Source organism: Ranitomeya imitator, chromosome 1 (assembly GCF_032444005.1).
Source record: "Ranitomeya imitator isolate aRanImi1 chromosome 1, aRanImi1.pri, whole genome shotgun sequence".
Classification (NCBI taxonomy): Eukaryota; Metazoa; Chordata; class Amphibia; order Anura; family Dendrobatidae; genus Ranitomeya; species Ranitomeya imitator.
Window position 1 is genome coordinate 763,930,305 of NC_091282.1, and position 14,083 is coordinate 763,944,387.

Consider the following 14,083-nt stretch of genomic DNA (forward strand, 5'->3'; position numbering starts at 1 on the left):
AGGGATGCTAGCAGGCACAGAATGGTTCTCAGCACTCCAGTCTGGTGGTGTCAGCCAGTGACTATTGACCTGGCTGCTGAACCAGGGACCTACTAATCGATTCCCAAGACTCTGTCCATTGGCCACATCTATGACTGCTGGACAGGAGCCCTGAGAACCACCTCCTTCCTCCTAGCATCTACTGCTCTTCATTTGATTAGCCAGCCTAGTGCAACATCATCTTTGCCGAGTGATGTGAGTCACCCGCCAGGGCCGTGGGGTACTCGGTATCGGGTCCGGTGGTGTTCACAGGGGGATGTCACGGTGGCTACGACCCGGTCCATGGCCCTGGGCGCTCATGTAAAAGGGAAAGGTCTTTAAAGGGAATAAAGTTTCTGTTTGACGCCACCTGTGGTATTCGGTCAGTGGGGAGCGATGCTGCTTTAAGGGGTCCTCTGGGGTGATATTATGGCAGCTAGATGGTATAATTTCCCACAGGTGAAGTATGTCCCCAGGGCTTCTGGTGTAGATGGAAGATGGTGAGGAGTGCAGTGAAGAATGAGGAAACAAGGTTGCAGTCCCTTTACCTTGGTTTACTGAAGACTTGAGCATCCGCAGTGTAGAGTACCAGATCACAGGGCAGGCAGGGTCAGGCCGGCTTGAAGGCAAGTTAGCAGTCCCTTTACCCAGGTAGAAATCAAAAGCCTTCCTTTAGCGCTGTGGTGGTGTAGTCCCTTATGGCTTAAAGCTCCACATAAGGTCCACACAGATGTTATCTCTCTCTCTCTCTCCCGGGTAGGATAGGACATAACCGGTATGACTGGTGGCTTGAGGCTGTTTATAGGGACTCTAGCATGCCCCGGCCTCTGAGGGATGCCAACGTGCCTCCTGGGTATTAGTTCGGACAGGTAACTTGGAGTTCAGCTGTCCTGCCGGTCTCTGATATAAGTCATTGAGGTCCTTACAACCTCGGTGTTCTGGCTACCGGTTTCTGCGCCTCAGAAGGGCGCAGCCTGCTCGGGGCTGGTCTCCCCCTGATGTCCTCTCCTGTGCTTTGCTCTCCTGCACATTCTCTGCAATCAATTCGGCTTTCTCAATGTCTCTTTCCAGGAACTGCTGCACTGGGGTTACACAGCTCCGTGAAACCCTCTGCTGCCTCAGACTGATCCAGGCTGTCTCCTGACTGGTCCTGCCTTGAACTCACTGATTTTCACTACAGACTACCAGTTATATATATATATATATATATATGGGGAGTCACCGAGCAAGTAGGATCAAAAGCTTCCCCTGGTGGCCTGGAGTGTGAATGTGTTGCATGTTTGTGGTACCTGGTTGCAGTTATCTCTTCTTGCCTTCAAGCGTAATATCACTCTCCCCATAAGGAAAGCAATGCTACTGTGATGACCAAGACCCGGGGGCGCCACAGACACACATGTGACATTGCATTAGGCTGTCTAATCCAAAAAGTGCTGTGGATGCCAGTAGGTAAGAGTCAGCTCTCAGGGCTTCGGACCAGCGGCCACAGACTAATGTCCTGGGTCCTGCAAATCCATTAGCACCAACTCAACATTGCATGCTTTTTCCAGAAACAGTTCCACTTTTGTTCACAGGTTGTGTCTGGTATTGCAACTTCATTCCATTGGCAAGGTGTGGTGCTGTTTTTAGAAGAAACGAGCCATGTTTATCTAAGCTTGAATCTCAATTTTTTTAGCCTGCAAAGTATGGAAATATAAAAATATTTCTACAAGAATTACAAACTAGAGTTTTCTGAATCATAAAACATGATTCCAAATATTACTGCTCATAATCAACAAGGCTGGTGATGGATAATTAAAAGAAAGAGAAGTAGCCTCCTTTTGACTATCCTCACCATAAGTCAGAAGGGGGCCCTGTGAGGATTAAAACACCCCAAGGTGCAAAATGCCCTCCTGCAGTGTGTTAATCCCACCTAACCCGGCGGTGCGGCTTATTATTGCTTATTTATTAAATACTGAAATGCCATTCTGCTAAGATCTATTTTCCACATAAAGAATCAATTACGGCAGGTTTACACACCGACGCCTGATGGATATTGCAAAGGGTCAAAACGTGCATCATATTTTCCCGATGCCGGGCCGCTCTCCACTACACAGGTTCTCCGAAATGCGTGACATGCAGGCATGTACCTTCACCTTCTTCATTGAAAGTCACCGTAGCGGCAGATGATACGTCTTTTTAATTAAAAACAGGATTAAAAACATAATTACATTTGGTTTATGTGTTTTCACACGTGTTTCAGCACAGAAGCGTTGCTCGTCGATGTGCTATATCTATCATTTGTACATGAAGCCCTGTTGTCAATCTCATATGCAACACAGAAGGAATATGGGATATATCATGGTTTTTTATATTGGTCCATTCTTAACATGCCCCCCTTAACATTAAATTACATAAGGTTTTCCAACTAAAACTTTTGTTTGCTAATTTAAAGTGCAACTATCATTTTAATTTGTATTCCATAAATGAATAGTACACATGAAAATAAGAAACTTTGTAATGTATCTTATCAGAGATATCTGCTTCTTTCTCCTCCTGGACTGATCATTGATTCTCAAAATTCTCTGTTCCTGGGTAAAATTTGTATTCAGTGACTAAAGATTGTTACATTACTGAAATGGGAGATGATAGTTACTACTGAGAAGATTCTATGAAGATTGGAGGGGGAGGAATAAGGAGTCTGATCCTCACTCCACCTCTACCCAACGCTTCCTCCGCCAACTCTCCTGTGCTCTCTATGAGAGACAGCTCTTTGGCGGTGGCTTATCTCCTACCGAACAAAAGTATCGGCAGTCCGCAATCAGACATGACAGATCATTAACTCCTCCAACAATAATCTGTCAGGGGAGCCACCTATATAATAGACTGTCAACCATACCCTTAGTATCAACGGACACTGCCGATGCTAAACTAATGTATATGTGGGGGGGCCTAAGGCTTTTGATTGGCTAGACCTGGCAGGTGACGCACAGCCACAAGTTTTTCTTGGTGCCGGACAATCCCTTTAAATTAAGATGGATGATTTAGCATTTAAGTGTGCTGTACTATCAGTTTTGCCACCAGTCATGTGACCAAGATTTTCCCTATTGTGTCAAAAAAAATTATAATTAAAGGGAGTCTGTCCATGAGACCCCCTCTAAAAAAAAATGCATATTTAGGATTGCATATCTATGTAAACTCATTTTTCAATCATCTCTCCGTTGCTGCCTTCATAGGAAATTTATATTTTCATATGCTAATTAGGCATTAAGTGCTATGGGTGTGACACTACCCAGGGCCGGCGTCAGCACCCGGCGCACCCGGGCAAGTGCCGGGGTCCTGAGCAGGCAGGGGGCCCACTCGCCGTCGGGGTCACTGGCGTGCTGTAGTGCCGGCCCTCACGAGTGGACCCCCCGCCTGCTCCGGGCCCTGGCACTTGCGATACTTACCTCTCCCGGTTCCAGCGCTGCAGCGTCTTCCATCCTCTGTGACGTTCAGGTCAGAGGGCATGATGACGTCACCAGTGCGCGCCCTCTGCCTGAGCAGTCGCAGCACAGAGAACAGAAAGACGTCGATGGTGAGGAGTCCAGAGCAGAGCAGCGTCAAGCAACGAGAGGTGAGTATTTCATTTTTTTTTAAATATTTGGAGCAATATATGGGGACCATCAGAAGGGACCCATATATGGAGCATTATATGGGGCTAATACTATATGGAGCATCTTATGAAGCCAATTCTATAGGGAGCATTATATGGGGCCAATTTAATATGGAGCATGTTATGGGGCCAATTCAATATGGAGCAGTATATGGGGCCAATAATATATGAAGCATCTTATGGGACTATAAATGGAGCATTTTATATGGCCAATTATATATGGAGCATTATATTGGGCCCATTCCATAAGGAGTATTATATGGGGCCCATTCTGTATGGAGCATCATATGGGGCCCATTCTGTATGGAGCAATATATGGGACTCAGTATACTGTATGGAGCCGATCATCTACTGTATGGAGCATTATATGAGGCCCATTATATATGGAGCAATAGATGGGGCCCATCATATACTGTATGGAGAATTATATGTTGCTCACTATACTGTATAGAGCATTATATGGGGTCAATTCCGTATGGAGCAATATATGCGGCTCATTCTGTATGGAGCACTCTGGTGCCCATTATACTGTATGGAGCATTACAGGAGGCTCATTATTCTGTATGGAGCATAATATTGGGCTCATTCTGTTTGGAGCAATATGGGGCTCACTCTGTTTGGAGCAATATGGGGCTCATTATTCTGTATAGAGGACTATGTGGTGCCAATTATACTGTATGGAGCACTATATGGGGCCATTATACTGTATGTGGCAATATATGGGGCTCATTATTCTGTTTGGAGCAATATATGGGGCTCATTATTCTGTATAGAGGACTATACTGTCCAGTTTCTGAGCTAATGTAGAATGCACAATAGATATCACTCACGTAATGTAAGAAGTAAGTGAAATCTTTGGCATTGTGCTATACCTATATTTCTCTGCCGTATCCATGCATTATGAATTGTGGTATGTGTTAAAGGGGCCCACCGGGACTCTTTCGCCCAGGGCCCATGAAATCCTGAGTCAGCCGGCCCTGACACTACCCAACCCTCTGCCTCCCAAGGTTGATTTCCTGCCTAGCACCTTCCTCTGTAGCTTGATTAATAGCTCACTTTGTGTCATCAGGCACCAGGCAAGGAAATCAGAGGGTGAGTTATCAATCAAGCTAAAGAGGCAGAGACTAGATAAGTGCTCTGTCACACCCAGAGCACTTAATGCCTCATTTGCATAGGAATTCAAATGTAAATTACCTCAGGAGTGCAGCAACAGATAGAAGTTATAAAGATGTCAATGGATTTAGCTTTTAAAGACTTGCGTGCCCATAAATATTTTTTAATTTTTTTAACGGGTGTTATCTTTCTGACTCATTCCCTTTAAGATAATTTATACCTTAGCTCCTGGCACCTTTAATATTTATAAACCATGATCGGAACATTGGGAAGGGTAGAAAAAATTCTATATATACTTTTTTACTCTCCAAGAGTTTTCTTGATGATAAATCTGTAATATTTCATGTAGTAGCTATCACTGCATTGAAAATACCATAAGGGGGTTGTGGATTTTGAATTTCTAAAAAGGGCCCCCAATGATTCACTGAATAGAGTTTTCTGGCTGCTGGGATCTGACACAATCAGTTAGGAAATCTTTTTTTTTAAGTGTGTCATCTCTCTGCAGTGCCACCTCTGGGGAGATTAAATATTACACAGTTTCAATTGAAATCAATAGCTTGTTGGGTCCTCCCAAATATTTTGCAGTCGGTTATCATGATGATTAAAGAGGGCATCATTTACTAATAGGTTATTGAAAATAAAGTGTTTTAAGCAAATAAAACATTAGAAAGAGGTACCCCTTTAATAGACTGTGGGCAGCCCAGATACGGAGAAACATAAATCCTGACCTTGTCGAAGACCGTTACATAATAGCAATTGGCAGAGCCGGCAAGCAAGGAAAGAGAAGTGAACCAGAGACAATTCTGATTTGTCTCCCTTTATGTATTTTACAATTTAATTGCTCTTCTGTAGGTCGTATCGTCCACACAATTAGCCATTGTGGGATCACGCACATTACAAAAGGTAATTTTCCGCTAGTTCTGTGCAATAAAATCTTGACCAAACACTGCGGTACGGGAGGAATCCGTCATTTAAATTGTTGTCACTTATGATCTTCGGCTAATTCACGAGAAATATCATCACAAAGGGAGAACTGCTGTGAAATTCATTTATTCCTTAAATAGGTCTCCGGGAGAACATTTGTATTTATTAGGGTATTCTGTTTGAATTGGCGGCCCGGATCACAAGGACTACAAAGACCATATCAAGTAGAGGGATAACGCTCCTGTTTATCTTAGAAAAAAACTGTGTACACAAGAAGAGAGCTCAGATTAAAAAAAAAATCTAAAGTTTTACCATTTTTATAGGAGGCAATAACTGGTAATAAGCACAAATATGACTCCCCTTTCACCTCTTAACACCCCCATACGCTTAGGGTTTAAATCAGTGTTGTTGGGGGAGGTAAGAGTTTGGCAGATGACAATCAAACTCCAGATCCTTGTGTTCAGAGGTAGATCATTTTGTGGCAGATATAAAGTAATTGAACTTTTTTCCTTTTATTATCCTCAGACATTGCAGAGTTATTAATTTTTTATTATTTTGTTTCGTGCTGTTTAAATTCCCAGATCATGCTCCTTTCATAAGCTCCTTTTAATTGCTGCTCATTGATATCCTTAAACTATTTTTGAACAATCCGTGTATGGTAATGTTCCCAGTTCTCTGCTCTAGACCACCATCCTGAAAAGGGGGAATTCCAGTGCGTACAGTGTTTGAACATAGTGTACTGTTCAGCAGCAGACTAAAGCAGTTTCTAAAGGAGCATGAATCGGGAACTGAAATAGCATTGAAACAAAGTGAATGGAAGAGGAAAGAGCAAAATAAGGTACTGAAGTGGCTCTCCACCCCCATACTCAAACGCAGAATTTCACTGTGTACACCACTTCAGTATAGTAAATGGAGATTGTCGAGCAGCAGTTAAAAGCAGCTTCTAAAGGAACATGAACTGGACCTTATAACAGAGTGTTTTGGGAGCGAAAAGTGTAAAATAAGGTAATGAAGTGGCATACTCAACAGGCAATTCCTGTATATAAGCTGTTTTAATATAGCAAATAGAGATTATCAAGCAACAGTTGAAAGCAGCTTCTGAAGGAACATGAACTGGGCATTATAACAGTGTTTGGGAGAGTAGGGAACAAAATACAGTAATGACACATAATACTAAAAACTTTGCAATGTCTGGAGAATAAGTAATTAAAAAAAAGTTTAGTTACTCTTTTTAAAGTGATATTCCCAACTTAGACATTGGATGCATCATAAATGTCTGAGAGCTGTGTGGCCCTGTCTTTGAGCTGCACTTACAGTATGTGGAGGGTCCCAATATCATATGATGATGTCATTTATGTCATGAGATGGTTCACTAATATAATCATGACCGGTGGCACCATCACTGCCACTAACTAAGGTCTCTGTGCTTACCTAAGTCCTCTAGGTATAAAGTATCTCTGATAGATAGAAAAAGATCTGATACCAAAAATTATTGGAGGTAGGACTGGAGACTTCTGCTCTCTATAAGTATATACCTTATTTATATAATACCTACTGACCAATCTTGTGCTATTGATTTAAAGTGATCCTCTGCTTTGCACTTTTTAAAAAGGTTTGTTAACAATGAGCTGATCAAAAACTGTCCTCCAGCAACCAGCTGCTAATTGTAAGTTGAATTTGCCTGTACTGCCTCCGCAGGGGAGAATGGGCGTTACACAGCACCCATTCAAATCAATAGTTTGTCAGTCTAAGAAGTAATGTTTCTCCTTGTGGAGAGTGACATACTGGCTCTGGCATGCCAATGTAAGGTTTATTCACTATGCAATGCTCCTCTGGGAAATTAAATATGCAAATTGCCTCTTCAGAGAGAAAGAGAACAAGATCTCTGTAGCGCCACCTGTTGGAAGCAGCGATACTACAAGTCACTATCTGGAAGGAGAAACGTTACCCCTTAGACCCCAGTCCAGAGCCTCTCACCTAGCCAAATCAGTTCTCATGCTTCGCACTGACGAGGGCCAACAGCCCGAAACACCGTGTCTGCAAATTCAGATACTGATTTGGCTTTTATCCTAAGTCATATTGCACGACTCGTTAAAGAGTTGATTGGGACTTGTAGGATCGCTACTTCCAACAGGTGGCGCTATAGAGTTTAAGTCTACTTCCTCTCTGAAGAGGCAATTTGCACAGATTGTCAGCAGACCTCTGGAACGGAAGGGTCTTCCACAGCAAGAGACACTATCTGTCAGTGCTCTCCATTCTGTGTAAAGGAGGAGGACCCTCATAAGAGGCTTGGAAACATATTGATTGTCCCTCTTATTGTCAGTGCCGTGACTTGGCCAGGACCACCCCTCTCTACACCGCTGTGCCCCATGTTGGTGCTGTTCACTTTACTGTGTGTTATTACACATTGCTTATTAGAAGTATTCTTTATTGTAATATTCGGTGGTCCTGTTAGTTCATGTGTTGAGGGTGCAAACACAGTGGGAAGGATGTGCATGTAAGGTATCCGCATTGCCACATACCCAGGGTAGCAAGTGGGAAGTACTGATGATTAAGGGTACATGAGGGTTTGTAATGTAGTTGTACAGTGGTGGTGAGTGCGCATGCATTATGTGTGATGTTACAGAGGGCACATGATGAGTCCTACTTTCCTGTCACCTGTAACATTACGGGTGAAAGGAAACAGTCAGATTAACCTGTAATGAACAGCCTTGGGATGGGCGCGCTGGAATGCCTCCCTAGCTAGCTGGAGAAAACTTAGGAGCCTGCCTTGTTTTTCATGAGCATGAAAGACCGGTCACCTAGGAGGAGAAACCACTGCAGGGGAAGATATGATGGTGGTGAAGTAAGGACCATAGGAGAGATTGTTACACACATGTCCCTGGTATCATGGTCTCCGCTCCCATCCCCTGAGCTTGCTGCCATCACGTGCTCCACGTCGGGTATTGCTGGTTACCCAGCATGGATCTACAGTGGGGAAAATAAGTATTTGACATACTGCCAATTTTGCAAGTTTTCCTACCTACAGAGAACAGAGAGGTCTGTAATTTTTATGGTAGGTACACTTCAACTGTGAGAGACAGAATTTAAAAATAAAATCCAGAAAATCCCATTGCATGATTTTTCCATAATTAATTTGCATTTTATTGCATGAAATAAGTATTTGATACAATAGAAAAACAAAACTTAATATTTGGTCCAGAAACCTTTGTTTGCAATTACAGAGGTCAGATGTTTCCTGTACTTCTTCATCAAGTTTGCACACATTGCAGCAGGGATTTTGGCCCACTTCTCCATACAGATCTTCTCCAGATCTTTCAGGCTTTGGGGCTGTTGCTGGGCAACATTGAGTTTCAGCTCCCTCCTAGATTTTTTGTTGGGTTCAGGTCTGGAGACTGGCCAGGCCACTCCAGGACCTTGGAATGCTTCTTACAAAGCCATTGCTTGGTTGCTCTGGCTGTGTGTTTCAGATGAGTGTCATGCTTGAAGACCCAGCCATGACTCATCTTCAATGCTCTCACTGAGGAGAGGCAGTTGTTGGAGAAAATCTTGCGATACATGACCCCATCCATCCTCCCTTCAATACGGTGCAGCCATCCTGTCCCCTTTGCAGAAAATCGCTACCTCCAAAGTATGATGTTTTCCCCACCATGCTTCACGGTTGGGACAGTGTTCTTGGGTTTGTACTCATCCTTCTTCTTCCTCCAAACATGGCAAGTGACGTTAAGTTAATATCAAAAAGTTCTATTTTGGTCTCATGTGACCACATGACCTTTTCATATGCCTTCTGTCAATCATCTAAACTGTCAATGGCGAACTTCAAACTGGCCTGGACATATGCTATCATGAGCAGCGGGACCTTGCATGCCCTGCAAGATTTTAATCCATAACAGCATAGTGTGTTACTATTGTTTGACACTGTAGTCCCAGCTCTCTACAGATGATTGACCAGGTCCTGCCATGTAGTTCTGCGCTAATTCCTAACCTTTCTCAGAATCATCCTTACCCCACGAGGCAAGATTTTTCAGACCAAGGAAGATTGACAATTTTGCAATAATTGTGCCAACAGTTGTCGCCTTCTCACCAAGCTACTTGCCTATTGTCCTATAGTCTATCCCATCCTTGCGCAGGTCTACAATTTTGTCTCTGGTGTCCTTGGACAGCTCTTTGGTCTTGGCCATGAGGGAGAGGTTGGAGTGTGATTGAGTGTGTGGACAGGTGTCTCTTATACAGGCAACAAGTTCAAACAGGAGCAGTTAATCCAGGTAATGAGTGCAGAGTAGAAGGGCTTCTTTAAGAAAATCTATCAGGTCTGTGAGAGCCAGAATTCTTGCTGGTTGGTAGGTGACCAAATACTTATTTTATGCAGTAAAATGCTATTTAATTATTTAAAAATCACACAATGTAGTTTTCTGGATTTTATTTTTTGTTTCTGTCTCTCACAGTTGAAGCGTACCTATTATAAAAAATACAGACCTTATTTTCCCCACTGTACATGTCGTCATGTCCCTACACTTATTTAAGGCCCATTGACACACACACACACCTGTGTTTTGGGATTGAGCTCCTAGACCTCTATGTTTGGTGTGCTGCACCTTCTACTTTTATACTGTATTTACTTGTTTCCATCCCTGTTAATTTACACATCATCTGTCCTGCGGCTCTTGAGATTCCAGAGTGTGCCAGTTCCTTGCTGCCCACGTGCCTTCCAGCTTGCTGCATTAACACCCGGTGTACAAATGCCCACCTGGACCTAGGGTTTAGAGCATTCACCTGATTTGGTGAGCTGTGACAGAGAGTTTTCCTTCAAACCATTAGTTGTCAGTAGTCCAGAAAGACTAGTCCAGAAAGAGAAAGTGTGGAGAAGATGCCTGCACAACACTGAGGTTGAGGAGTGCTGTCATGAATAAGACATACTCTTTCGAGGCCAGTGAGAAGGTGCAAGGAATCAAGTCAGGGGCAGTCCCACTTTGCTTACCCAAGAGCAAACCCAAAGAGTGGCCACTTTCTGTGGAAACATAATTTCTTCTGCTCATGGGAAAGTAAGAGTGATAATAGCGTAGCAAAGGGTTGCTTAGCCTTAGGGTGATAGTCTGAGAGAATCTTGTTGGTGTATAGTGCAGATGTCATGAACGCAGATGCATCCTGAGGTGTCAAGTGCCTTCACTGTAAATCATTTATGTTCTCAACAGTTAAGTATAAACTTCTAGATTGTAGAGTCTTCAATAAAGATTTATGTTTTTTGCAAAATCTTCTTGTGAATTTCTTTTGGAGAGCCAGAAGGTAGACCAGAATCCACTCGAAGGATGTGACGCCCCTTTTTACACCCCAGATCAGGGTCAGACATCTTTAAGTAACTCAACATTCTCAAATCAAGAATTTTTTGTCTACTCTAGGTAGAAGATGATCTTTGAGCATTGACAACCACAAGTCTCTAAACCAGTTAAGCAGGGGAAGCCCACATCAAAGGTCCTGCCCCTGCAGATGCCCTGGAGCCCTATAGCCCAAAAATAAGGTCTCAAAGTATCTCATAGCTCAAAACTACTCACTAATTCTGATCAGATTTTGGATTAACTATGCTGTGATAGCATCCTAATAAATTAGCCAGGGCACACATACTATTCTTGCACAATGGCCCCTTATTGTCTGTTACATGGAAGAGTAGATTCCCGTTCCAACGTTCAGGGCTGAGCTGTATGCCTCTATTTTCATGTCAATGTTTTGTTGTCACGATGGGACTCGCTATATGAGTGGCTCATTAGTCCAGCCCTGGAGAGGTTAGTAACAAAGGTGAGACTATAGGGGACCACAGGTAATTATTTCTAATAAGCTCTTCTGTCCCTTGTACAAAAGAGCAGCTGGTTTTCCCAATGTTCCCACCGAACGTCCACCTCCCGGGAACAGCGCAGGGCCCAGGTGGTCAAAGGTTAAATGACGAAGTCTCATACTAGACACATACCCTATGGATAGAAAATGTAAAACATTATTTGAATAAACCATTTTACATAGAGATTTATGTTTTATCCAGTGTCTGTACTTAGAGCATCTGTTAAAGGGAACAGTCGTCACCTAAAATACATTTCTGCACAACATGGAAAATCAGAGAATAAGAAAGAAAACAAAACATTGTGGCAGACTTATCAAAAAGGTCTAAACTGTTTGACGGTTTTAATAAATGCAGCCAGAGGTACGAGCTGCAATAGTATCATGGTGCTGTCCTGAACATCCAGGTTCATGAAGAAACGGACAGGATTACAGAGGATGCTAATGCTGGGCAGTAAAAGAACAGAATAAGGACAAAGAACAAGGAGTTTTCCAATTGTTTCTGATTTCTCTTTTACATTTAACCCTTTGTCATGCAAACTGCACAGCAAAGCCTTAAATGTGAATTTGAGTCCATTTCCATGGAGTAATATTGCTTCATATGTGTAAATTTACCGTATTAATGCAGAATTATGTTACATTGGAAAGGATCATCTTATGAGTATCACTAGTGGTGCCATTATTAATAGTGATGAGCGAAGTCGTGAATGTTTGGGTTCAACGGGTTCGTCCAGACTTTTAAAAATGTCAGGTTCGGGACCCGAACTTGACTCCGGACCTTGAACCTTATATAAGTCAATGGGGATCCAAACTTCAGTGCTGTAAAATGGCTGTAAAAGGGTCAGAGTAAGGGCTTTGGGGCTGCAAAATGAAGACAAATGGGGATAAGAGCAGGACAATTGTCCTGCAAACAAATATGGATAAGAACATGACACCATACATGACATGACACCATAGCAATTATGGTAAAATAGGAAGTACAAGAATAATATAAAAATGTTAACAGTGCCCCGACAGAGATTGAGGCTTGCTACCGCCAGTCCAGCTACACTTTTTACCCACAGGGCAGGTTTTCACTTTTCCCCCACAGAAGCTTATAACAAATTTCACCCACAGACCAAGTGGCATAGTTTCCCCACAGAATCTGATGGCAAATTCCCCGCATCGTCTTCCACCAACTCCTCTACCCTACCCTCCTTGCAGGTATGGACACTGCAGAAAGACGCTGCAGTTGGCAACTGAGTTTCATCAGCAGTCATCTGACATTTGCTGCAGTAGGCCACTTACCATGTGCACTAGCCCTCCGACGCACTCATGCTCCAACATAACAAGTGGTTAGGCATCAGTGCACTCAGTCTCTTCCACTTCTGGGGTAGGGTCAGGTGGATGGGCCACTGAACCCAAATCTGTGGAGTCATCAAAATGCATAAGAGACTGCTGCATGACTTGGGGCTCAGACTGCTTGGCTGATTTGCAAGAGGGTGAGGTGGAAGCCAGATGATTATGGTCCTCAGGTACCAACTGTGTACTTTCTGCAGTGAACCAGGAGCAAGATAATGTGAAGAAACTGGAGCCACTCTCAGCCTTCCAATTTAACACCTTTTCATCATATTGTGACCTTACCATTCATGCAGCGGTATTTGGGTCCACGAAAGGATGCATAACTTCCTATCATCTGTGTGTACCAGAAGAAGATTTTGAATTTGGGCATGTAGCAGGTATAGAACGACCACGTCCTATCGCAGCATGAGCTATACGACCACCATCAGCAGCTTCACCAGCACCACCACAGGCTTGACGATGTTCCCTATTTGATACTTTCCTCATTCTTGGAAGTGTTTTTCTGCTACCACTCGCAAAGAAAAGGCGGAAGAGTAGATTTATTTAATTTTAAAGTACTACAAAGCACACACCGGTCCAGAAAAATTATTTCTTTGGCGTATATATCTATAAATGGCAATGAGATGGCTGATGCCAATTATTTATTTGCAACACTACAAGAAAAAACACACTGGTACATAATTTTTCTTTCTTTTGCCTACTAATGGCAACAAGACGGCTAGTGACAATTATTTATTTACCAGACTACTAGAAAACACACACTTGTCTGGAAAAATTATTTACTAGGCCTAAAAATGGCATCGAGATGGATATTGCCAATTATTTATTTACCAGACTACTATATGATACACACCAGTTCAAAAAAATATTTATTTTGCCTATAAATGGCAACGAGATGACTGATGCCAATTATTTGTTTGCAACACTACTATAAAACATAAATCGATCAAGAAAAATGATTTATTTGACCTTTTAATGACAAAAAGATGGCTGATGCCAATTATTTATTTCCAACACTACTAAAAAACACACAGCAGTCATGAAAAATTATTTATTTGATTTGAAATGGTAATGAGCCTGCTGATGTCAAATATTTATTTCTCAGACTGCTAGAAAACATACACTGACCTATACAAATTATTTCTTTGGCCTATAAATAACAAAGGGATTACTGTTGCCAATTAGTTATTTTCAACACTATTAGAAAACACCCATCGGTCCAGAAGAAATATT